The sequence below is a fragment of the Papio anubis genome, chromosome 1 (assembly GCF_008728515.1).
Source record: "Papio anubis isolate 15944 chromosome 1, Panubis1.0, whole genome shotgun sequence".
NCBI classification, from domain to species: Eukaryota; Metazoa; Chordata; class Mammalia; order Primates; family Cercopithecidae; genus Papio; species Papio anubis.
Window position 1 is genome coordinate 58656547 of NC_044976.1, and position 24471 is coordinate 58681017.

At 39.0% G+C, this 24471-nt stretch overlaps 1 long non-coding RNA gene across 2 annotated transcripts in view; it reads right to left on the reverse strand.

Annotated features, from left to right (window-relative positions):
• The window catches only part of LOC103885603, a 49678-nt gene that overhangs the window by 19207 nt on the left and 6000 nt on the right, over window positions 1–24471 (reverse strand). The window contains exon 3 of one of the 2 annotated variants that reach the window (XR_002523767.2): window positions 12133–23081. The exons of the other annotated variant lie outside the window; for it this stretch is intronic. This is a non-coding gene — a long non-coding RNA (uncharacterized LOC103885603). Of the gene's footprint in view, window positions 1–12132; window positions 23082–24471 lie in introns of those variants that run through there. 2 annotated transcript variants of the gene reach the window in all.

A 24471-nucleotide genomic window follows, 5' to 3' on the forward strand; every position in this document is an offset into this window, starting at 1 on the left:
AGTTCCACACGGCTGGAAACGCTTCAGAATCATGGCAGGAGGCGAAAGGCACGTTTTACATAGTGGTGGCAAAAGAAAATGAGAGAGATGCAAAAGTGGAAACTCCTGATAAAATCATCAGATCTCATGAGACTTGTTTACTACCACGAGAACAGTATGGGGGGCAGCTTTTGGCCTGTTACAGGGCTTTGGTGGAAACTAAATGTTTGACTATGGGTCATCAATCCACCTGTGACTGAACTGCATATAATGAACTGGGTGCTTTCTGACCCATCTAGCCATAAAGTGGGTCATGCACAGCAGCATTCCCTCATCAAATGGAAGTGGTATATACGTGATCAGGCTCAAGCAGGTCCTGAAGGCACAAGTAATTTATATGAGGAAGTGGCTCAAATGCCCATGGTCTCCACTCCTGCCACCTTGCCTTCTCTTCCTAAGCCTACACAGATGGCCTCATGGGGAGTTCCCTATTATCAGTTGACAGAGGAATAGAAGACTAGGGCCTGGTTCACAGGTGGTTCCGCACAATATGTAGGCACCACCAGAAGTGGACAGCTGCAGCACTACAGCCTCTTTCTAGAACATCCCTGAAAGACAACAGTGAGGGGAAATCTTCCCAGTGGGTAGAACTTAAAGTAGTGTATCTGATTGTATACTTTGCGTGAAAGGAGAAAGGGCCAGATGTGCAATTATATACTGATTCATGGGCTGTAGCCAGTGGTGTGGCTGGTCAGGGACTTGGAAGAAGCATGATTGGCAAATTGGTGACAAAGAAATTTGGGGAAGAGATACGTCGATGAACCTCTCTGAGTGGTCAAAAACTGTGAAGATATTTGTATCCCATGTGAGTGCTCACCAACGGGTGACCTCAGCAGAGGAGGATTTTAATAATCAAATGGATAGAATGGCCTGTTATGTGGACAACACTCAGGCTCTTTTCCCAGCCACCCCTGTCATTGCCCAATGGGCCCATGAAAAAAGTGCTCATGGTAGCAGGGACGGAGGTTATGCATGGGCTCAGCAACATGGACTTCCACTCACCAAGGCTGGCCTGGCTATGGCCACTGCTGAGTGCCCAATTTGCCAGCAGCAGGGACCAACATTGAGCTCTTGATATGGCACCATTCTTTGGGGTGATCAGCCAGCTACCTAGTGGCAGTTTGATTATATTGGACCTCTTCCATCATGGAAAGGGAAGAGGTTTGTCCTCAATGGAATAGACACTTACTCAGGATATGGGTTTTCCTATCCTGCACGCAATGCTTCTGCCAAGACTACCATCTGTGGACTCATGGAATGCCTTATCCACTGTCATGGTGTTCCACACAACATGGCCTCTGACCAAGGCACTCACTTTACAGCTAAAGAAGCGTGGCAGTGGGCTCATGCTCATGGAGTTTACTGGTGTTACCATGTTCCCCATCATCCTGAAGCAGCTGGATTGATAGAACGGTGGAATGGCCTTTTGAAGTCACAATTACAATACCAACTTGGTGACAATACTTTGCAGGGCTGGGGCAAAGTTCTCCAGGAGGCCATGTATGCTCTTAATCAGCATCCAATATATGACACTGTTTCTCCCATAGCCAGGATTCACAGGTCCAGGAATCAAGGGATAGAAGTGGAAGTGGATCACCCCCAGTGATGCACTAGCAAAATGTTTGCTTTCTGTTCTTGGGACATTACATTCTGCCAGCCTAGAGGTCTTAGTTTCGGAGGGAGGAACACTGCCACTAGGAGACACAACAACTGTTCCATTAACCTGGAAGTTTAGATTGCCACCTGGACACTTTGGGCTCCTCCTGTCTTTAAGTCAACAGCCTAAGAAGGGAGTTACACTGTTGTCTGGGGTATTGACCCAGACTATCAAGATGAAGTCAGTCTACTACTCCATAATGGAGGTAAGAAAGAGCATGCATGGAATACAGGAGACCCATTGTGGTGTCTCTTAGTATTACCATGTCCTGTGATTAAGGTCAATGGGAAACTACAGCAGCCCAATACAGGCAGGACTACAAATAACCCAGACCCTTCAGGAATGAAGGTTTGGGTCTCTCCACCAAGAAAAAAGCTATGACCTGCTAAGGTGTTTGCTGAGGCAAAGGGAATACAGAATGGGTAGTACAAGAAGGTATTCATCAATACCAGCCATGGCCACGTGACCAGCTGCAGAAACGAGGACTGTAGTTGTCATGAGTATTTCCCCCTTTTGTTATACATGTTTGTGCATGTGTACACTTGTACTAAGAAAATATCTTCATTTTATTTCCTTTTTCTTTATCATGTGATATAAGATTTATTGACTTCACATCAGCATTTAAGCATTGTTAACTTTATGTAATAGTGTTTGGGTTAGTGCGCTTCTGGTTGTATGAAGAAGAGTTGTATTATGTTAGGCATAATTATGACCTGATTATTGTCTTTACTTGAAGATTATGTATGATCTCAGGAGATGTGTATGAGTTCAAGTTGACAAGGGGTGGACTTGTGATGCTTAATACTGGGTGTCAACTTGATTGGATTGAAGAATACAAAGTATTGATCCTAGGTGTGTCTGTGAGGGTGTTGCCAAAGGAGATTAATATTTGAGTCAGTGGGCTGGGAAAGGCAGACCCACCTTTACACTGGGTGGGCACAATCTAATCAGCTGCCATCATGGCTAGAATATAAGCAGGAAAAAAAATGTAAAAAGAGAAACTGGCCTGGCTTCCCAGCCTGCATCTTTCTCCTGTGCTGGATGCTTCCTGCCCTTGAACATCGGACTCCAAGTTCTCCAGTTTTGGAACGTGGACTGGCTCTCCTTGCTCCTCATCCTGCAGATGGCCTTGTGATCATGTGAGACAGTACTTTAATAAACTCATATATATATATATATATATATATGTATATTCACATACATGTATATTCCATTAGTTCTGTACCTCTAGAGAACCTGACTAATACAACAACTGAGTATATTAAGGTGGGGAACAGGGTGGGAAGGGGGTAATTCTGGCTTAACGCAGAAAATCAAGAACTCTCTTTCAACATGTTAGGTTGGAGATGTCTATTAACCATCCCAGGGAGGCTCCAAGTAGGAAGTTAGGTATGTAAGTCCAGAATTCAGTTATGACTAGAGTCAAAAATTCAGTAGGTATCATGTGTTTAAAGTGATGAAACTTGATGAAACCCAGAAAGTTAATGCAGGTAGAGAAGAGAAATCCTGGAAAGATGGACTAATTCCTAGGAAATTTCAATAATTTATTAGCGAAGATGTTATTCAGCCCCAAATAATTAAACTTATCTTTTAGTGGGTCATTTTTTAGTAGCATAATAGGAATCTCAAAAGGTATAAGACAAAGGCCTTGCCCTCAAGGAAGAGAGATTGGTGTATTTTTAAGAACACTGCCAATGAACACTAGACCTAGCCTACCTCCTACTAGTGTGTGATCTTTAACAAATTACCTGATGGTTTTGAGTTTCAACATTTTTATTGTATAAGTGGCATACTAAGTACCTATATCATAGCAATTTTAAGAGACAATTAAATTAGATACTCAGTATATGATATTGTAGAAATTCCAACTTCTTTCTCTTCAAAGAATGTTTATTGGGGGGAACTGTTCCCCCTCCACATCTTCCATCTAGTCTAGACTGTAAGCTGCATGAGGGCAGAAAACACTTTTATCTTATATCTGTTATATAGAAAATAATGCCTAGCATTGTAGGTTCTCAACAATTAGATGTAGAATAAATTAAGTGGGAAACCAGTAGGTACATTTGGGTAGAATTTAGGTGCCTGGATACTTAGATGATTCAAAGTAAATGCTGTCCCTTTACCTCACAGAGTTTACACACAACCTAGGCATTTCAATACAATGATAGAAAGAAAAGACAACCAAGATGGAAGACTTATTCCCCAATTAAAAACACAGAACTTCGTTTCCATCATTATACTTGTGTATAATTTAAATATGCTGGATTGCCTTTAGTTCATTTAAAGCAAAGTAATGCATATAAATGAAACATATCTTATTAAAGAAATATTGTAGAAATTTATTGAAGTTTTCTTTAAAATTCAGTGGTGATGTGTATACCGTACACAACATGCAATGAAAGTTCTGAAAGATCTGCTTTACACGTCAGTGGTGCCCAGGTCTCAGAGTCCAAGGCAGTGGCTCATCATTTACTCTCCTCCTTGTGCTCTTCTCAAGCCTGACGCTCTCTTCTCTGGAAAGATGACATCCTGGCATCTCCATATCTTTTGTTTGTTCAAATGCATATTGATTTACTTTCTCTCAGTTTCATTGAGTGCCCTCCCCTCATATCACCCCTTCCCCACTCCAACTCTATTCCTCATTATGACTGGGGGCTTTCTTTCTTAGGAGTCAGAGTAGGAGAGGGCAGGGGTATTCCGATGGCTTGGGAATTTTTTATCATTCTTATATGTTAAAAAATTGATCTTAGCAAGAAACTCATGCTTGAGGGTCTGAATGAAACCTAGGACAGGGTGATGATCTCTGAGGAGAATTTAGCAGGGCAGAGGGTGTCTGAATGGCCTTCTCTTGCTGACTAGCCTTCTCACTCATGGTCTTCTCATGTTTGCTCTCATTTTCTCACCTGTATTCGTTTTCCAGAGCTGGTGTAACAAGATACCACAGACTGTGTGACTTCAACAACAAAAATGTATTTCCTTACAATTCTAGAGCTAGGTGTTTGAGATCATTATGTCATCAGGGTAGGATTTTTCTGAGGCCTCCCTCCTCAGTTGCAAGGGGCTGTCTTCTCACTGTCTTCACATGGTCTTTTATCTGCACTAGCATCTTTGGTATCTCTTTGTGTTCAAATTTCTCTTCCAATAAGGACACAAGTCAGATTGAATTAGGGCCCACCCATATGGCCTTATTTAACCTTAATTACATCTTTTAAGTCACTGCCTCCAGAAACAGTCACCTTCTGAAGTATTGGGGGTTAGGAATTCAACATATAAATTTGGGAAGAAGCACAATTAGGCTCAGAACACCTGTGTAGGAGACTTTTTCCACAACTGTCTCTTGCTCTTCCATCTTGGGACAATTTGAGAGGCCTCAAGGACACAGTGAGTACACTGCAGAATCTGAACTAGCCAGTTCATAATGTGACTACCAATTGGGCACTGTGGTGGAATGAGCATGGCCTCTGCCCTACACTGCTCTGAGATTGACTCTAAACTGAGCCACTTACTAGCTGAGTGAAGGACAAAATAGGCAAGTCACTTAATTTCTCTAATGGAAAATATCCATACATTTAAGATGAAGGTATCTTCTTTCATAGACATATTACGAGTATTAAATAAAATATTTTGTATATATATAATAGATGTATAATATCTATTATATCATATATATATATTTTACATTCCTGGAACCTAGTGAATATTAAATAAACATTACAGTCTTGCCTTCCATTTCTTATTTTAAATGGCAGCCTCTTGTGAGAAGAATAAGATAGTAACAAGTTCACAGGATAGTATTGGAATTGTTATTAGGTATATATAATTAGTGCTCAGTAAATGACAGCTTTTATCATTTTAAGTCACTCTCTGCAAGTGGGACACATTTCCCAGAATGTCCAAACCAACATATTTTTTAAGGGAAGTTAGGCCTTTCTAGATATAAAGAGTATGACCAGGGCTGAGCATGGTGTTGAAGAAACCAGCTTGTTGCAGTAAACAGCCGGCACATATTGATGCATTACTGAGATATTGTCAATCTGTTTAAATTCTAATGCCGTTTAAACATTTTTCATAAATAGCCATAGTTGTTTTATGAGGTATGTTGGGCTTGTAAATCGCAATTTTATTGTTATTTTGAGGAAACAGAAGCACAAAATAAAAAAATGTAAAGTCTTATGGCTTGATGGTACAGAGCTTATTTGCCCTCTACTTTCTCTTTAGGACTCTTACAGTAACAATATTGGTAACAATGATGATTATAACAACAAAAATAATCAGATTATGTAACTTTTTAGTGATGACAAAATTTTCCCATCTGTAAATTGATCTGTTGGTCACAAAAACCACTGAGGTTAATCCTGGCAGGGATTATTAATTAAACTGAGCTTGCAGATGAGGAAAACCAAACTTAAAGAGTCTAAATGGCCTCTCCAAGGTGAGATAGTTAATACATGTGCATAGTTGTAGTCCACTCTAAATAAGATTGTTGAATAAATACAGGAGTGGACAAGTCACATAAAACACAAGTCTTTACTCAGTTTTATTATTTCCCCTTGTGCTACAGCAGGGGCAGCTTCTTGTGGAAACCACTGGAGAAGACAAATCATAGCTTACTATTGAGGCAGGGACCATTCTCCTTCAACTTCCAACTTTGCCTTCAATTATTTTAACGAATCAATTTGCAGGTCAGCTTACCTTAGAAGCATCCTTAAGCATTTGACATATTTTTGTACCATCTATATTTGAAAGCACATGTATTTATTTCACTTGAAATTACTAAAGCATGGAAAAGAGCACACCCTCTGATGTCATTTATTATTGGGAATAAAACTGACTCTACCACTTATTAGCTCTTATTAGGCCTCAAATTTCCCAACTGTAAAGTAAGAGAACAATAGTCTCTACCTTACTGGGCAACTGTGAGAGTTAAATGAGATAGTCCCTGTGGGAAACTTAGTAAACTCTTCCGAATAATGTGCATTATTAGTAGTAATTATGTAATGTTTAACATAAGCAAAAGGCTGAGAAGTAAACTGTGATAAATGCCCCCATGGAAAGAGACTTGGTACATGCCAAGCCCTTCACAATGTGAATAATGATGATGATAGTGACAGTGGGGATTACCGTGGAGAGGATGATGAGCATGGTAATGATGATTTGTGCCTGTGATGGGCATGGTCAGGGCTTTGAAAAGAACCTTAACTATACTTCTTATCAACTGTAAGCTGTGGAATGTATCCTTCTTATCTACAACAAATGAATGAATGAATGGAGAAAAAAGAGCTTCTAAATCTCCTAGCACCTATTTCTGAAACAATTCTTTTTTATGCCTAGACATCAGGAATCTCTATTTCTTTCAAGAGACTGACAAAATGTCTTCTGTTGAATTGGTAAAATCTCCAAATCAAGCAGCCAGGATTTTTTTTTTTTGAGAAGTTCCTAGGAAGAATTTAGGTCAGCATAATCTAAAGCAATATTTTCAGGCTGACAAATTGGTGTCTTTGTGTTCTTTGGCTGTACTTAATGTCAAATTTAAGAACAGTGTTCAAATGAAGGTGGTAACAATCTGCCCATGTCAAGTTTGGTGCTTGGCTTGGTTCTGTATCATATTTAGAGTCACATTGGCCCAGGAAGAAATCCTCAAACATTTATTGACCAGAATAGGAAACGACTGGAAACCAGAATCCATAAAGAATGGTGAGAGAAATTGAATTGTTTTACCTGTTAAAAAAAGGGAGAGGTTAAAAAAAGAGTAACTATCTCTTTTTACATTTTTAGCAGAGTGTCACATGGAGAAAGAAGGAAACTGAATCTCTGTGTCTCCAGAAGGCAGTTCTAGGATCAGTGCATGGGAATTTCAGGGAGCAGATATGATGGGTTCATGATAAGGAAAATCTTGCTAAGTGAGCTGTTCGATGCTGCTTTTAAAGGTAGGAAGAGGGCTATGCTTTATATTCAATGTGCTCTTCATAGTTTTTGCCTTTTCCAGCTTGTTTCTCTAAACAGTTACAATTAATGTTACAATCAGAGAAGAAAACCAATACATACTATAACATAAAGGGAAGAGAAAACTAACATTTATTGAAGATATATTATTTGCCCAGTGTTTGACATACATTAGTGGATAAACCAGTAATAAAGTTGGTTGGGTATACACACGAAATTTTTTTTTGTAATCACTACCACCAGATATGTCATAGTAAATCCTTTCATTATCATATTGTATTAACTTCTGAAGTGAGTGCTATGACTTCATAATTATTTTAAATTATTAAAAATTCAGTCTGGTACAGAGTTAACCCCCAAACTGACTAGTCACCTTCTTCCTTCTCCCAGTTCAAGCTTGACCCATGGCTCCAGAGAATTGCAGGTGTGTGTATGTGGGGGATGGTTCTTCTTCCTCTCCTTCTTGTTCTACCTCCTCAGGTGGAAAGGGTTATGGGAAATGGGGAAAAACATTTACATTTAACTGGGTCTGCAGTTGTATCTTCTCCTGGATGTTTCCGCTCCTCCTCAGGCTAACATAAATTATTCTGTGTGGCAGGTTTCTACACAAAGCTGCTTTTGTAGGGGTCATGTATGAGTTCTTGCACAGTTTCATAATTGGAATATTCCATTCTTACTCAATTTTACCCCCACAAAATATACATACAGCAATACCATCAGCAATATGCTTCAGCCTCTTGCAGTCATGGTCCCCATGCCTGTGTGGAGTTGTTCTCTTGGTTGACACTGGCAAGGTAATTCAATCCAAGTCCCCTTTCCTGGGGGCTATTCATTCACAGGAAACTAACCCATTCTTACTACATCAAGTGGTGGATATGAACCTGTTTGAAATTTCCACTTTCTACTCCACTTTCTCCTTATAATCCTCTTTTATCTTGCTCAAAGAGACAGTGGGCAAATAAAGAATCTTCTGCATTAGCAGTTGTCTCACTAGGGAATGAGATGCAAGTCTCTCCTTCTTGAAGGTGCTCCCATTCTTTAGCATTGATTCTCCTGGAGCCACTCATTGCCTCTGGAATGAGGAGGAAAAATGAGCAGCCCTCCCCACACTAGGTCAACTCATCATGACTTATCATGTTTGCTTTTCCACTTTATCATTTTCCTTCTTATATTCTGGGGGTGTGGGGGGTGGTAGCTAGTTGACCATCAGTGGTAGTAGAATTGTTTGCCTACTTCTTCCTCAGCTCTAAGAGAGGCTCAGTTGTGGGTAGCCCTTTGGTTTCTCTTGCTCTATAATGTTGGAAATTTAATGCTTATTTACTTCTGTTTGATGGCCTACTTTCCAGTCTGTGGACAAGAAGAAAAATCCCACTTACTGTCCATGGTACATCCATAGTCCCATTTAATCCTCATGAAAAAATTATGAAGAAATATTGTTACCATTAGACAAGGATATTGAGACTCCGAAGGGCTAGGAAAGTACCTAATGCCACTGACACTAAGGGAAAAAGCAAGAGGTGAACCCAGGAGTAGCTGACTTCAAAGGTTATTCTTTATCCACCATACCGGAAGTGGCCACCTATGTAGCAGAGTTTAAAAACATGGCCTTGGTTAAAAGCCCAGTTTTCACCATGGCAAGTCATCTTCTTTGAGACTTAGGTTTCTCTTGTTCAAAATGGGGGATCAGTATGGTGTCTACCCTCAGAGGGCCTTGGGAGGATTAAATATGATAATAAATCTCAAGTGCTTAGCTTGAAGCCTACACTTTATAAGTGCTCAATTAATGTTAGTGATTCTGTCATGCAAAGGGGTACTACATGCATACTCCCTTTGTATAAAACTAAAATGGGATTTATAGAGAATAAAACTTCCAAGTGGAAAGGAAGCACACACAGGCCTTGGGTTCTTTTTCCATAGAGAGTTGACTCAGGCAGACAGCACTACTGGGGACACCACAAAACGTGTTCCAATAGACAGGAACCCTATCCCCATAAAACTGTTTTTGTACAGAGGGAGGAGGAAGAGGGGTCATCTCAATGACTTCCTGCTTATAAAGTGAGGACTTTCCAAGTTTAACCTCTGGTATCAGACTGTTTTTGTAGAGCTCAGGAATGTTGAGATGGTTCTTGCAAAGCTAGAGAATAAGAAAATGAGCTTCTGCAGCCATCCTAGATTTGTATTTCCTTGGGGATTATTGCGATTGTTGCAGTTCTGTTTAAAATAGTAATGATCCATGTGGCAATGGCGATAATAATAAACACAAAGTATTATACTCAGAGCTACTCACAGATAATGAGCTCCCTGCCCCTGGAAAAGGTCTATCTCGAGGCTAGATGGCCATCTTTCAGCCATCTTAAAAAGGATTCCAGCACTGGGTTAAAGGTTGAAGAGATGACCTGTAGGTTTCAATTCAAATTTGAATTTCTCTCAGTCTATGAGTGACTTGAATTGGTTACATGGATCCAAGCTGCCCTTCTTGGCTTTAACTACTCCATACTATTCCAGCACTGGGTTAAAGGTTGAAGAGAAGAGCTATAGGTTTCAATTTAACTCTGAATTTCTCTCAGTCTATGAGTGACTTGAATTAGTTACATGGATCCAAGCCTTCCTTCTTGGCTTAAACTACTGTATGCTATTTCCGTTTTGAGCCAGCTAAGTACCCCTACCCACAAGGGTCTCCAGTCCACCTGCACCACTGAATGGTAATGTTGACAAAGAAGAAAACCCCAGCTCATTCTTTGAGCCAAACATACCACATTTGTTTTTCCCTTCCACAAATATGCAGACAGTTTATTTAGAGAGCCCAATGGCTTAGATCTTGTTATATATTATTCCTAGTGGATATGTTTGTTCACATCCATTTGACTTCACTGCTGAAGAGCTGTGAGATTATTGCCTCCATTTTTCCGAATCATATTTAACATAGCTGCAAGCCAGGGTTTCGGTAGTGTGGTATAATCTCATCAGAATGATCAATCCCTTCTGTTCCAGAGCCAATGGGCATTCAGCCTTGCCTAAGAGAAATGCTGGCTGGAAGCCTTTGGATTCCCATATCACTATTTGTTACCAAGAAAAGAAAAAATAAACACTGCTAGTCCATACTCATACAGCCTTCATTTCCTTGGATGTACAAAGACTTTTCAGGTTGGTTTAGCATAAACTTCTGGATGAACCACTGCATCTGTGAAAGTTAATGTCCTTTACTTTAGCCCAGATGAATAAATCCATCTTTTTATTGGAACCATGAAGACTTTCCATTTTTTGAACATTTAAAGTTCCTTTTTTTATGTATTGGGAGAATTTTTCAGCCAAGACCGCCTGATTTTTGAAACAGAGTTTTTGGGTGTTCGCAGTTAAATGGAAAAGACAAAAAGAAAAATTTAAAATAATCAAGAGAAACCAAAAAGAAAAAAGAAAAAAGAAAAAAGAAAAAGAAAGCCAATTAACCACACTAAAGAGCATTTAAATCTATTTCTTTATGCACTAAATTTCCTCACATATAGACAAAGCCAAGAAGTTGAAAGTTTGGTTTATTTTTTCTTTTTTAAATATTACTTTCTTTCCATTTATTTTTATATCGGTAGATGATGTGAGACTCATTACATTTTATAGGCCTGAACAAAATCTTACAATTTCTTGCTAATATTATGCAATGACATAATGCCATTTGTAGAGGTGTCGCATAAAGCAATTGACTTTTACTGGCTTCTTATGGCAGGGCTTGCCATTTTATATTCTGTTTTATGTAAGCGTTTTCCAAATTTATCGACCTCACAGGATTTCTCAAGTTGCTTAATTATGGTAGGAAGAAGATATCTCTGTGGCCTGACACAAGAGGCTATTAAAGTTCCCTTTAAAAAGGGAATCCAAGAAGTGGGGACGTAAATGCAGCTAACATTTAATGCATGCCTATTATGGGCTGGATGCTGGGAGGTAGGGATAAAAATACCTGGCACTGCCTTGAAAATATATTTATTGTTCTAATTTCACAGATGAGCAAACTGAGGGTCATTTGCTATGTCCAGCATCACAGTAGGTACTAAGTAAATGGAGGCACCAAGATATCCACGCAGGTTGGACTTCAAGTCCATGCTATAGAATCACAAAGGACAGCAATGCTCATATCACGATGGATCAGCCTCTCAGAGGAAAACTCTGAAAGTAGGTAAATTCTTTACCCAGTGGATGAAGGCTCAGGAGGACCTCACCAGTGGATTAAGAAATTGAGTCTGTCTTTTTCTTTTTACCTAGTGTTGCAGCCTTCATATCTGGATCAAGCACTAATTCTTTTACTTTTTTTTTTTTTTTTTTTTAGACAGGGTCTGGCTCAGTAGCCCATGCTGGAGTGCAGTGGTGAGATCTTGGCTCACTGCAACCTCTGCCTCTCAGGCTCAAGACATCTTCCCACTTCAACCTCCCCAGTAGCTGGGACTATAGGCATGTGCCACCACACCTGGCTAATTTTTGTATTTTTAGTAGAGACAGCGTCTCACTTTATTGCCCAAACTGTTCTCAAACTCTTGAGCTCAAGCGATGCCTCCGCCTTGGCCCCCCAAAGTGCTGGGATTACAGCTGTGAGCCGCCACGTCTGGCCCCAAGCAGTAATTCTTAAGTAAGAGAGAGAAGTGCACCAGGGATGCTGGTAGGAAAAGGAATTCAAGTTCTACTAATAATATAATATTAATGCTCTCACAGATCTAAGAGAGTTCCTAATCAACATTTTATTTTCATACTGGGGGGATTCGAGGCCCTGAAAGGGAAAATGAAAAGCTATTTGAAATCTTGGCCAATAAGTTTTCAATGATCCATTCTCATCAATCAGAACCAGTGCTTGGCCACTACAGAAAAAGTACATATAGTTACAAATTGATGGTCAAGTTGCCAACTGCCTTTTACTGGGAAGAACTAATATGGTACTTCTGTCTCTGAGCTCACCATACTGGCTGCTGGCACCATTTAGCTCATGAGTGTTATGGTTCTACCTGACTAGTTATTTCACTGTTTTCTGAACATTTTCCCTCATCCTCCAGTCTCTCATGGAATAATTTTCCTTGCTTCCAGTCCAAAATGAAGCAAAAATTAAGCCTCAAAGGAACTGTTTACCTCCGTGAGACAGTGTAGTGAATTCTTATAGTTTTCAGTTGCCTCAGCATCCATTTTGAATACAGGTTTAAGTTTCTCACACCAAGAGCAGCATTCAGTTACGCTTGATACAGTTTCAAGTTCCACATGACACACAAATGGCTCAAGCCAGTGGCCAGAGATAAAACTTAGTGGCATCCCTCCTTCCTAGCAGGCTAGACCCCTCTCTTTCTGCACCTCCTGTAAATAGACTTTTAGGCATTTGCCTGAGCACTCAAAGTGACCTACACCCTTTTTGCTTATTTGCTTATATATACTGCTAGTTGTCATGTGTTGTCTCTTTCTCTTCCTAAATTTTCATTTCTGCCTCCCATGACCCATGACCTGGGGACAGAAGACTGCCCTGCGAACTCACTGAGAACTCCCTGCCCAGAATCTGTAAGTAAAAATCTTTGAGCTTGTTTTCTATTGGTGGTGGTGCTACATTGAAGTTGTGTCTTCCACCTGAAGAACGAGGAATTGTCCTAGGCTAGATTTTACCCAAGATATTGGGGAGAACACAAGATCAGGCCCCCAGCACCACAGTGATGGTCAGGCAGGCATAAACTGGACACAGGTCAGACAAGAGCCACAAGGGCATCTGCCAACATAAACAAGTGTCCTGCGTGAGAGACCCCTGGGTCACAGGTTGGACAACTAGGTATTAGGCCACCCACCAGGCAAAAGAAGTATCCTATGAAAGGAATGCTGCGAATACCCATGTGCAGCCTCCCTTTATTTCCCATTAGGGTAGGGTTGCTAGCTAGCTGCTCCAGTACTAAAACCTCAGTGTAGCTGCGGGCTCTCAAAATAGAGAGGAAGATTCTAAAATTCTCGGATGCATACTTGTCACAATATAATCTCAGAGTCCTTGAGATTAGACCATTCTGAGATTGGGGGAAGGAAAAAGAAAAGATGGAAAAGTGATTTCAATAAGAGAACGTAGGAGGGACTGGATAGGATCCCTTTAATTGGGAAGCAGAAAAAGCAACTTTCATTAGGAGCCAGGGAGCAAATGGTAGAAACACAGGACAAGCTACAACACAGAACAAACACAGAACCAGCTTGAGTGTGGACACCAAATGAGATGAATAACCTGCCCATTGGCATTACTGGGCATGGTTAGCACCAGTCAACATGAATTGATGGGACAGAGAGAGGGATGTTGGTCACCTTGATGGAGAAAGGGTCATGAAGGAAAAACCTGGCAATGTGGAAGCAAACAACCGATTGCAGTTCCCCTGAGAGTGGTGCATGAGTGACATACCAACACCATCCCATGTAAAATGGGATGCTTTCTTTTTCTCCTTCTTTTCTATTGTGAGTGGGAGAGCTGTCATCCCCTGTATATCTCCAGCCAGCCGTTAAAGCTTCTCATGTATAGCAGGCACTTGAAAAAATTTGTTCAATGACCAAGTCAATATATGAAGTAATTTGTCCAAATTAACACAGTGAGTTTAATAATCTGACTAGGACCAAAAGCCAGGGCCTCAATCTAAGTCCAATAGTTCTTCCAAATGTTTTCTGTCTTAACATAGCCACAGAAAAATGGATGAATAAAACAGTTAAAGGACAGAACCTCTCTGATGGGAGGAGGGGTTACATAGAGTACAGTTTTAAATGCACATTTTTATTCCGAGTACTGATTCTGCCCAAGTAACAATGCCATTCCTCTCAGTCAGTAACTGTGGCTTCCAGGAAGTATAACTACTTGAGCACAGGACATTATTATTCAATTTACATCGACCAAGCAGAGACTGCCTGATGACATTGAAGATAGACAGTATTTGTGGCTTTGAGACTAATGATTTGAGTTTTTCTCCTAGTTTAGGATTGTATCCTTATGAGCATGTCAGAGCTGTGGTCAAATCTAAGTAGCTCCAATATCAGCCAGTAGAAGTAAGTTTTCCTTGAGTGTTACAACAATGCCAGCCGACCACTGTGTTTGATTCCTAAAAATGAAAGAAATATTGGATCCCATCTAGTCTAGCGGTTTTCAACTGAAGGTGATTTTTGTCTTCCAGAAGCCACTTGTCTATCTCTGGTGACATTTTTGATTGATAATTAGCTTGTCTTAGTGTGGACTGGTACAACAAATTACCATAGACTGGATGGTTTAAACAATAAGAATGTATTTCTCACAGTTCTGGAGGCTTTAAAATCCAAGATCAGGCTGCCAGCATGGTTGGGTTCTGGGGAGGCCCTTCTTCCTAGTTTGCAGATTGCCATCTTCTTGCTATGTCTTCACAAGGCAGAGAATAGAGAGAAAGGAAGCAAGGCACTAAACTCATTATGAGGGTTGTACCTCTTGACCTAATCATCTCCCAAAAGCCTTGTCTCCAAACACCATCACATTAGGGATTAGGGTTTCAACATATGAATTTAGGGGAACACAAACATTCAGTCTGTAACACAGAGCACTATGTGCTCCTGGCATATAGTGAGTAGTGACCAGGGCTGCTGCTAAGTATCCCCCCATACACAGAACATCCTCCTGCTATAGAGAATTATCTGTCCCAAAATGTCAATAGTATTGCTGTCAAAAAGAACCTCAAATTCAGTTCATGTTTTTCCCAAAGTAGAATTCGTCTGCAGTGACCTTGATATGGAATTTTCCAGCTTCTGGTTGAATATGTCCAGAGATTTAGTACTAGCTCACTCTTTTACTACTGAACAAATGCTAGCCTAGTTGCTTGTTTTTGGTGTCCCAGAATGCTGAATGCATATTGTCACATTGTTTCATAATTATTTGATTTTTGTGTCTCATCTATTACAGGATGAGCTCCTTGAAAAGCTAATCCTATTTCATACCCATCTTTGCATTCTTAGCTTCTGCATAATGCTTCGTACCGAAAATGTTACTTAATAACAATTCAGTGAATAAACAAGTGAAAGATGAGAAGTCTTACATTTTAAGTTACATCCTATCTTTGAACTGGAAATATCATGCTTAGGTTCTACCCAGTGAAAGTTTTCTCCTGGAATGGAGATGGAAGAGACAGACCACGTGTTGCACAACTCTATCTTGCCCTTTGCCTCAAGGCTGTCCTTGTGAGTTTGGGAACTATACATATTCTTAGTTTGCACTTTTCTTTCATTGGAAGTAAAACTTTCCATAAAAGTGCCAACACGGGGGGCAAATGGAAAGTATTTTATCATCAACAAGTTTAATTTGCTGAGTGCTTTGCATTAAAATCATTGAAGTGAGTTGGGCTGGCCAATTCCCAAACTCTATTGCCAAACCGAAGGCACTTTCTCATCCTTGCTTTAAATGGCCATGAGCCATTGGATCGCTGAACTTGGACCAATATTGGAAGGAAGAAGAGAGCATGGAAACCAATTTTCCCATGGGGTTGAAAAGGCCAGAGTGACTGACCATACTTTTCCAACTCTAGTTTAAAGTCTGTAAATAATAATGTTAACTCACATTTGTAAAGATCTTACATAAGCCTTATACATCTGTCCCACCTTTTTTAAAGAAAATGTGGAAATAAACAATTTCTTCTATTAAAACACTAATATATTGTGGCACAGAATGCAACACTGGTATGATATTTTAAGATAAAATTATCTTCAAAGAAACTCTGCATTCATGATGGGGTGCTTAGAACTATATTTCTGGACCATTCTCTCACTTACGTTTGTAAGTGAAGTTAATGGAAAATTTGACATGATCTAGCACACATTTTCTCTTTTAATTTCACAGTTCATCTTTTTCCTCTTCCTGGAATTGTCTTTTACCCTCTTTCATTCATTCTTCAAACACACTCTTATTCTCCAAAGCTCAACTTAAATGTTACTTTCTCTTTGAAGATTTCTTTGATTGCCCAAGCACTGACTCCTTTTTCTAGGTTTCACCTGCTTGTATTCAACCACTTCTCAAACTATGTTGTAACAGGCTGCTTAAATATCCTTCTTTCCTGATAGACAGGGATCTCCTAAAGGAAGGGGGTATATTTTATCTTCTATTTCCTTCATGGCATAACTTCTACAGAAACAACCTGCAACAACTTAATTTTATAATTTGGCCATAGTGAGAAACTTCTTTCTAAATATTCCCAAGACACTCTGATCATATTTATTTCCTGATTTATTCCTTTGATTAATTAACTTTTATTTGATCAATCTGTATTTACTGAGGTTCTAGTGTTAACTAGGCCCTGTGGATGGTTATACAAATAATAAAGGACTGAAATATATAAAGCACCTACCCTGTGCCAAATGCCATGCTAGCATTTAATAAATGTCTTCTTATTTAATTCCTACCACACCATGAGAAGTACTATTGTTACTAGTTTGCAGATAAGGAAACTAATGTCTATATATTTAAGTCACTTGCTCAGGGTCACACAGATGATATTTATATTTTATGGAAGTTTTAATTTAAATGAGACAATATAACATGCACACACGCGACACACAAACAAATACTTTTCTGGCAAAGAGTTATTTTTTATGTGCCAAAGCTGAAGCATAGTAAAATGAACAGAAATTTAGGGTGGTAACCCAATAGCTGCATGACTATCATGGTCTGTAACCTAAGAGCTGCATGACTAAATACTGGATAAATTCTGGTTTTCTTTCTACATCCATTCTCCATCAGAATACTCTCATCCCTGTGCCTCCCTATGGGTCCCGTGAGGCCGGTCTCCAAGCACTGCATCTCTCAGGCTATCCTGCTCTCTGTTTTCTGTTGGGTTTGGGGAATAGGAAGCATCAGAGAAAGGTAAAGAATTCAAGGTATTCCTTCACCTTCCCCTAACTGCTTACAAACTACTGGGCCAGGCCTTAAGAGCCCTCTGCTCTTGGGAGCTGGGTGGGAGAGTGTGACTCTCTTATAAGCATAACTTTTACCAAGTTCTCATAATAGCTTTCTCCCCTTGTCCTTTCAGGCATGAGGGTGTTAATGCTTCTTCTATAGAAACCTTCAGGAGCTTTCCTATCCCTGCTCACAACTCTACATAGAGTACCTTCATTCAACTGTCTTCACATAGCCCATTGAGTGTGCCATCTATGTTGAGACAGAGACTGACACACCCTTGTCTGAGCCTCAATAGTCTCATCTGTTAAATGGGTATAGTAACATGTAATTCAGAGAAATTTTGTGAAGATAAACAATATATGTTAAAAGTACTTCAAAAACTTTAAATTACCAACATTTGTAATCATAAACTTATTTTTCAGTTCTATAGAATTCATACTTTCATTTATCAAATATCTACTGAGGACCAATTATGAATAAGACCCTATGCTAAATGCTGAGGAACTCTGTTGAGCAGAGATTTAATTAGAGGGGAAGAGACTCATTTAGAGTAAGTGAGGGAGGAGGGAACTCAATCAAAATAAAGGTATAACCAGGTCCTTAAAGAATAGTATATTTTATAGGTGAAACTGGGGAAGGGGGGAAAAGCATACTAGGGCAAGGGAATTGTGTGAGGGGCTGTTCAGAGGTAGGGGAGAGAAAGGCATATTTGTCATGAGTGAGTAAACCATTTTCATGGGCGATAAGGCTGGGAATGCAGTGATTTTCAAGGTCTTTGTAAAGAGTAATTGCATCCTCTAGGAAGAATAAGAGGAAAATGAATTCCAATATATCTTAATATCTTTTTCCCACTGTGGCATTTGTCCTGTGAAAAGCTCTGCATTGAAAAATAAGTGATCTGGTGGGATTTGGATGTCTTTACAGTATGGTTCAATTGATTGTACTAATGGATTTTGCAGCAGATTGGATATTAAAATGGTCAAGAAAGGATTTGATTGAAAATCACCAATTTAGACCAACTGATACCTTTGTCAACAAACATTCATTGAACTTCTACTATGTAATATGCTCTTGGGCCCCAAGGAGGTTAAAAAGCAAACAAACAAATAAACAAAACCCAAAACTAAAAAACAAACAAACAAAACAAAAAAACAAAAAAAACAACAGTGCATCAAAGTTCATCAACATGGGGTCCTCCACATGCTCTTTCTTCTGCCATTCCCTGACACGTGCTGTTAGAATCAAGCACAGGGCATGAAACATATTTGGTAGATACATGATAGAAGTATTGTGTAGGCAAACAATAGAAACATATTTGGTCTACACACAATAGAAGTATGTAATTTTCCCCTTTTGATCTAATACATAAATGAATGTCTCACTTAAGATATAATCTAGAGGTTACCCAGTAGAACTTTTCTGTGATAAAAAACGTTCCACTTAGGTGCTGTCCAACAAGGGAGTAACTGGCTACATAGGGCTACTGAGAAATTGAAAGAATGCAATTGAGGACTGAATTTTAAATTCTACTGAATATTTAAAACAAATTTAAATTTAAACAGCTGCATTTTATTAGTGGCTGCTGTATTGAACAGTACAAGTCTAGAGAGAAGTATTTTACCAATAGCAAATAAAATTCTTTCTCACTGTCTTCATAACACTCCACAGTTGCTGAAGTTCTTTTCCATCCAGCCTAATTGCTATGTTTGAGCTATAATTTGGAGCGAGGTTCTAGGACATCTCCAATCACTCTTATCATGTTGTTCCACATTTAAAGTTCTGTTTAATCCATCTTTACTTACCTCTGTCCTGAAATGGTGAAATGGGGGTAGCAAAAGATGATTTCCTAGCTGTAATCATTGTGATTTATTGCATGTATTTATACCTGCTGGGTCTTAAAATAGCACTGCCTTAATTTAGCAGCCCCTGTAGTCATTCTAACTAATCATGAAAAGGCTTGGTTAGCCTTTAGGCGTGCTCAGACATAGTTGCTGGGTGAGTAGGCAAATGAACAATCTACTAAGAACTTCTACTACTCAGCAGATAGGATGGGTAAGCACAAAGTACTTATTGTGACATTATTATTGAAAAATCATGTGCATATATGCAAGACAGAAAATACAGACATTCAAAATATAAAATTTCTATATAAAATATTGGGTAAAAATAAGCCTTTTCAAAGTAAGCATCCTAACATTATGCAACCTCAAACTGCCCATCATTGACACATCTCAGGGTCAGAACCTATATTACATTGAAGCAAGCCTGGAGAAATCTAGGGAAAAGATATTATGTATCCAGTTTTTCTAGCCATATTAAACTATTTTGTGGTACTCTGCATATTCCACATTTTTCCATGTGACTACTTCTGTGCAATTTCTTCTTCTCTAGGCGGGGATACCCTTTGTCTCCTTGGTTGACTGATAGACTTCAGTTTGGGTTGTGCTTCAAGAACCAGCACAAATGGCACCTCCTTTTTTCAGGTATTTACCTGAATTCCCACAGATAGAGTGAAATTTGCACATACCTGAATCAGAACAAATGGATTTCTGTAGATATTCCTTGGATTTGTTATGGATTTATGCTTGTGCATCATGAGCCTATTGAAGGTAGGGGCTGTGTTCTGTTAATCTTTTTATTCCCAGTACTTATCAAAGAGCTAAGTAATGATTCAGTCAAAGTTCATGGTCAGAATAGATTGCAAGTTAGTTGTTGTTTCTATATATTTATACAGTAATGAGTGATTGAAGTAATCCAGAAGAGATAGTCCCCAAATGTTTGGGTCATACACTAGAATATATTTTATGATTTAAAAATTTTTGCCTTTTAAAATGTATTTTGTTGGATATAATATTAAAATTTCTTCATTGGCAAGTAATAATACCTTGAGTCTCAAAGCTTTGAGCTCCAACTAATTTGATTAACCAGAAATACAGCTTTATTACTTACCCTTCTACAACTATCTGCCATAGATCCTTACATTCAATTGTTCTGGCTAGGTATTGCAGAGGAGACATGATTTTCCATATAAAAAATCTACACTAAAATGTAAATTCCCTAAGAACAGATATTCTCTTTTTTGAGTTTTGATTGCTGACAAAAATCCATGGTCTAGAACAGTACTTTGTACCTTTAAATCACTCAAAACATAGCTTATATTAAAATTAATTAATAAATATAATCAAAGCTTTCTGTATCTTTAAAACCTTTCATTCCACCATCCTCTACAGTCACCTTACCGTTTCTGGAATGGAAAGCCAGCTCTTCCATTATTATGCTGCCACTAACAAATTGCTGCCTATGCCATGGTCTGGGCCCTTCCTGACCTCCTCTAGACAATGGCACCCCATCTCTCTCAGACCAGTGTTCATCCTATTGCTTACTTCTCCCCTGCATCTACCTCTGGGATTCCTTCACTGGGTCAGCTCTTTCCATTTGACAAGGCCAGCTCTTCCAGTGGGGGCTTCTAAAACAGAGCTGATGTGGCCCTGTGACACCGTTTTCCTCTTCAAGTGAGTCTTCTTCGCAGAATACACAGGTGACTCAAGTTAAGGGTGGTAAGGGAAGCTGTAGATGGATGCTCAACTGGAATCTGCTGGTGTAAGTGAAACCACAGCTGTCTCCAACAGTCAGTCTCCTTCTGCCAGGCTACTTCTCTTAGTGTAATTTTTCTCTCAGGAAACTTAATTTATTCTCCATCAGTTCAGCTGTCTTCACAAAGCTCCAGTTTAGTGTACACTCTGGGTCTGGATTTAGGCTGTCTTTCATGAGGCTCCGGGGCCACATGCAAATCAAAACATGTGTTCGGATATCTGTTTGTGTTCTTCCTGAGTTTGGCCTTCTCAGAGAATTCAGGTTATCCCAAGGGTGGCTCATGGAGTAGAAGCATGAAGAGAGGTGAAATTGAAAGCCTTTGTAGGTGCTTAGTAAGAAAACCCATTATGTGGGCTGAGTTCAGAATTGGAGTGGTATGGGACCCATTACATTCCCCATTATAGTTTGTCATGAACCAAAGACCAGAAATTAGAAGACACGGTTACTGGATAGAAGCTTTCTACAATAGTGATTCACAAATTTTGTGGGCTATTAGAGTCACTTCGGAGTCTTCAAAATACAAACACATTTCTGGGATGTACCCAGGGTCTCTTCATAGTTATGGAGTTTTATAGGTATCCTCCCGTCCCCTGTGCTTTGGGAGCCTGGTCACAGAATGCCTCTAGAGTGGTGCCTCTTAACTCATACATATGGAACACATATAAAACAATAATGCTTAATGTTTACATAGCACACTGGAATGAAGGAACACAGTAGGCCACCCTGAAGCAACCACCTTCAGGAGTGGCCTTCAGTCACTCCAGAATCAATATGGCTTCCCAGCTTGCTGAGAGGTTTAGTCAAAAATGACACTGCATAGGCCCAGTAGGGAAACTTTGATTTAAGGAAAGTGTCACCTAACTCAACCCCCCAGCTATTAAATATCAGATCTGAATAAGGCCGCATTAGCTTCTTAGATCTGTATTCGCTGAATATTTCCTTAAAGAGAATGGAAGACTGTTGGAAAATAATGGGTGGAAGGTCACTCCAAAGTAAAATGTTTTCCATGGATACATCCACAAAAAGATAATTTTCATGAAGATAAATATAATTGGAACTTATGTGATAACACCTTATTTTAATAAGTTTTACTCAAAAATCTTCAAGTTCAAACTCCTTACCTTGGTATTCAAAGTTCTCCATGTTGGTCACTATTTTTCTAAATGTATCTCTTTCTTTTCCTTTTTAAATACCCTAAACTTCAGCTAAAAGAGCTTTCATGTATTTACCAATGGAATTTTTGTAGTTTTCAACATATGTTTTGTTTTATGACCAAACTTATTTCACTTCCTACATTGCTTATCCTTCAAATCCATTGTTGTCATTGAGAATTTTCTGATCTCTCCAGCCAGAAATCATCTATCTGTCTTTTGAACTATTATAATCTCTTTTCTGGGCCTTTATTCTACTTAGCACATACTATGTTATATTATAGTTATTTGTACATGATCTGATCAGTCAGAATCAAACAGGCTTAGGTTTAAATTTAGTATTTTCCACTTTTTAAATGGATGACCTTGTAAATTTCCTGAACTCTAATTTCTTACTCTTACATATATTAAGTCTAAAAATATCTGCCATGCTGTAAACCGTTGGCGAAATGGCCTCAATTTTCAAACCTGTATCTTTGCCCTTTGCACTGTGACTTTGGAGCTCATTTATCAATAGAGGGAGTCTGTTTCCCTACTCCCTGAATTTAAGCTGGTCTTGAGATTTGCTTTAGCCAAGAGAACATGACAGATGTGAAAGTGTTCCAGTTCTGAACACAAACCCCTAGAGCAAAGAGACCTTGTGGACTCCCATTTGCTGTCCTAGAGTCCTGCTCAACTGTCATGTGAGCAAGCCAAGCCTACCTTCCTAAAGCGTGAGAAACCACATGGAGCAGAGATGAACTGTCTCAATTGAGGATATTGTAGATCAGCTGGATCCCAGCAAATTCACCAGCAGATGTATGAGGGAACATAGCTGAAATGAGGAGGATCATTCACTCTATATATATGTATGTATGAATATACATATATATGTATATATATTCTTATGCAAGCTAAAGTTTGGGTACCACCAACTAAAACAACCATATGTATGTATGTATGTATATACATATACCTAGATGCATACATACAAAGTCCAATACATATATTGGACTTACAAAGTATGCAAACTTGCATACATACTACAAAGTCCAATATATATATTGGACTTTCAGTCCTCTCTCTCTATACACACACACACTCCCCACACAGACAAACACAAATGTAAATACTTACATACATATGGTTTTTTTAAGTTGGTGGTTTCCAAACTTTAGCTTGCATCAGAATCACTTTGGGTGTTTGATACAATAGACCAATGAGCTCCCAGAGTGTCTGATTTATAGGTCTTGCATGGAAGTTCCTAAATTTGCACTTCCAATAAGTTCCCACATGATGCTGATGCAGGTGGTTTGGGTACCACATTTTGAGAATGACTGTTTTAAGCTGCTAGGTTTTGAAGTAGTTTGTTAATATAGCAAAAGCTACCTGATAAATAGGGATATTGTGAAGCCTAGTAATTACAAATTTAAATTTGTAATTTAGTAGACACTCAATAAGTCTCATTATTGTTATCTGTTTTATCTCCTCAAGTAGCCTATAAGTTCCTCGCAGAAAGGACTATTATACAGGTGAGTGCATCCTACTCTTATTATCAGTTTGCAGTACTTTGCATGTTGCACACATAGCTTTCAGTCCGTTATATACCATAAACAACAAGCAGGTGTCATGTGCAATTGCTGTGTTCTTTATCACAGTTATGTCTGCACTCATAATTTGGAGACATTTCCTAAAGACAATTTAAAACTATTTGATCAATTGCAAAATGCTTTCTTGCATCTATGTGTTTATGAACTTCTGTTAAAAAGAAGTCACAGAGGGTCAACGTTTTATAAAGCAGTGGTTGAAGATGTGTAGTGCTACAGTAGCTTAAGGAGTTGAGGATTCGGGCAAGAAAGTAGCCAAGTAATCACCTAGGAAAAGAAATATAACTAAGGAGAGAATTAATAAACTGAGAAGAAATGGAAAGATTAATGAATTGGCAGTCTCTGTAAGGTCTAACGACAGCTGTAGTTGTTATAAAAGTGTAAGAAAATATAAAAGGAGTGAGGTATTGTCAGAATGTAAACTGAGAATTTAAAATTTTGAGGGTGAACTTATTGAATGATGCCTAGGAATACGTGTTTTTAAAAGATTAAATGATTCTGCTGTGCAACAAGTTTGGTAATGAATATCCGGCAATATTATGCTCTTTACTGTCGTCAGAATTCATGAAGACAAGCAGATGATATCTACTTCTGCAAGGGCTGAAGAACTTATGCTGA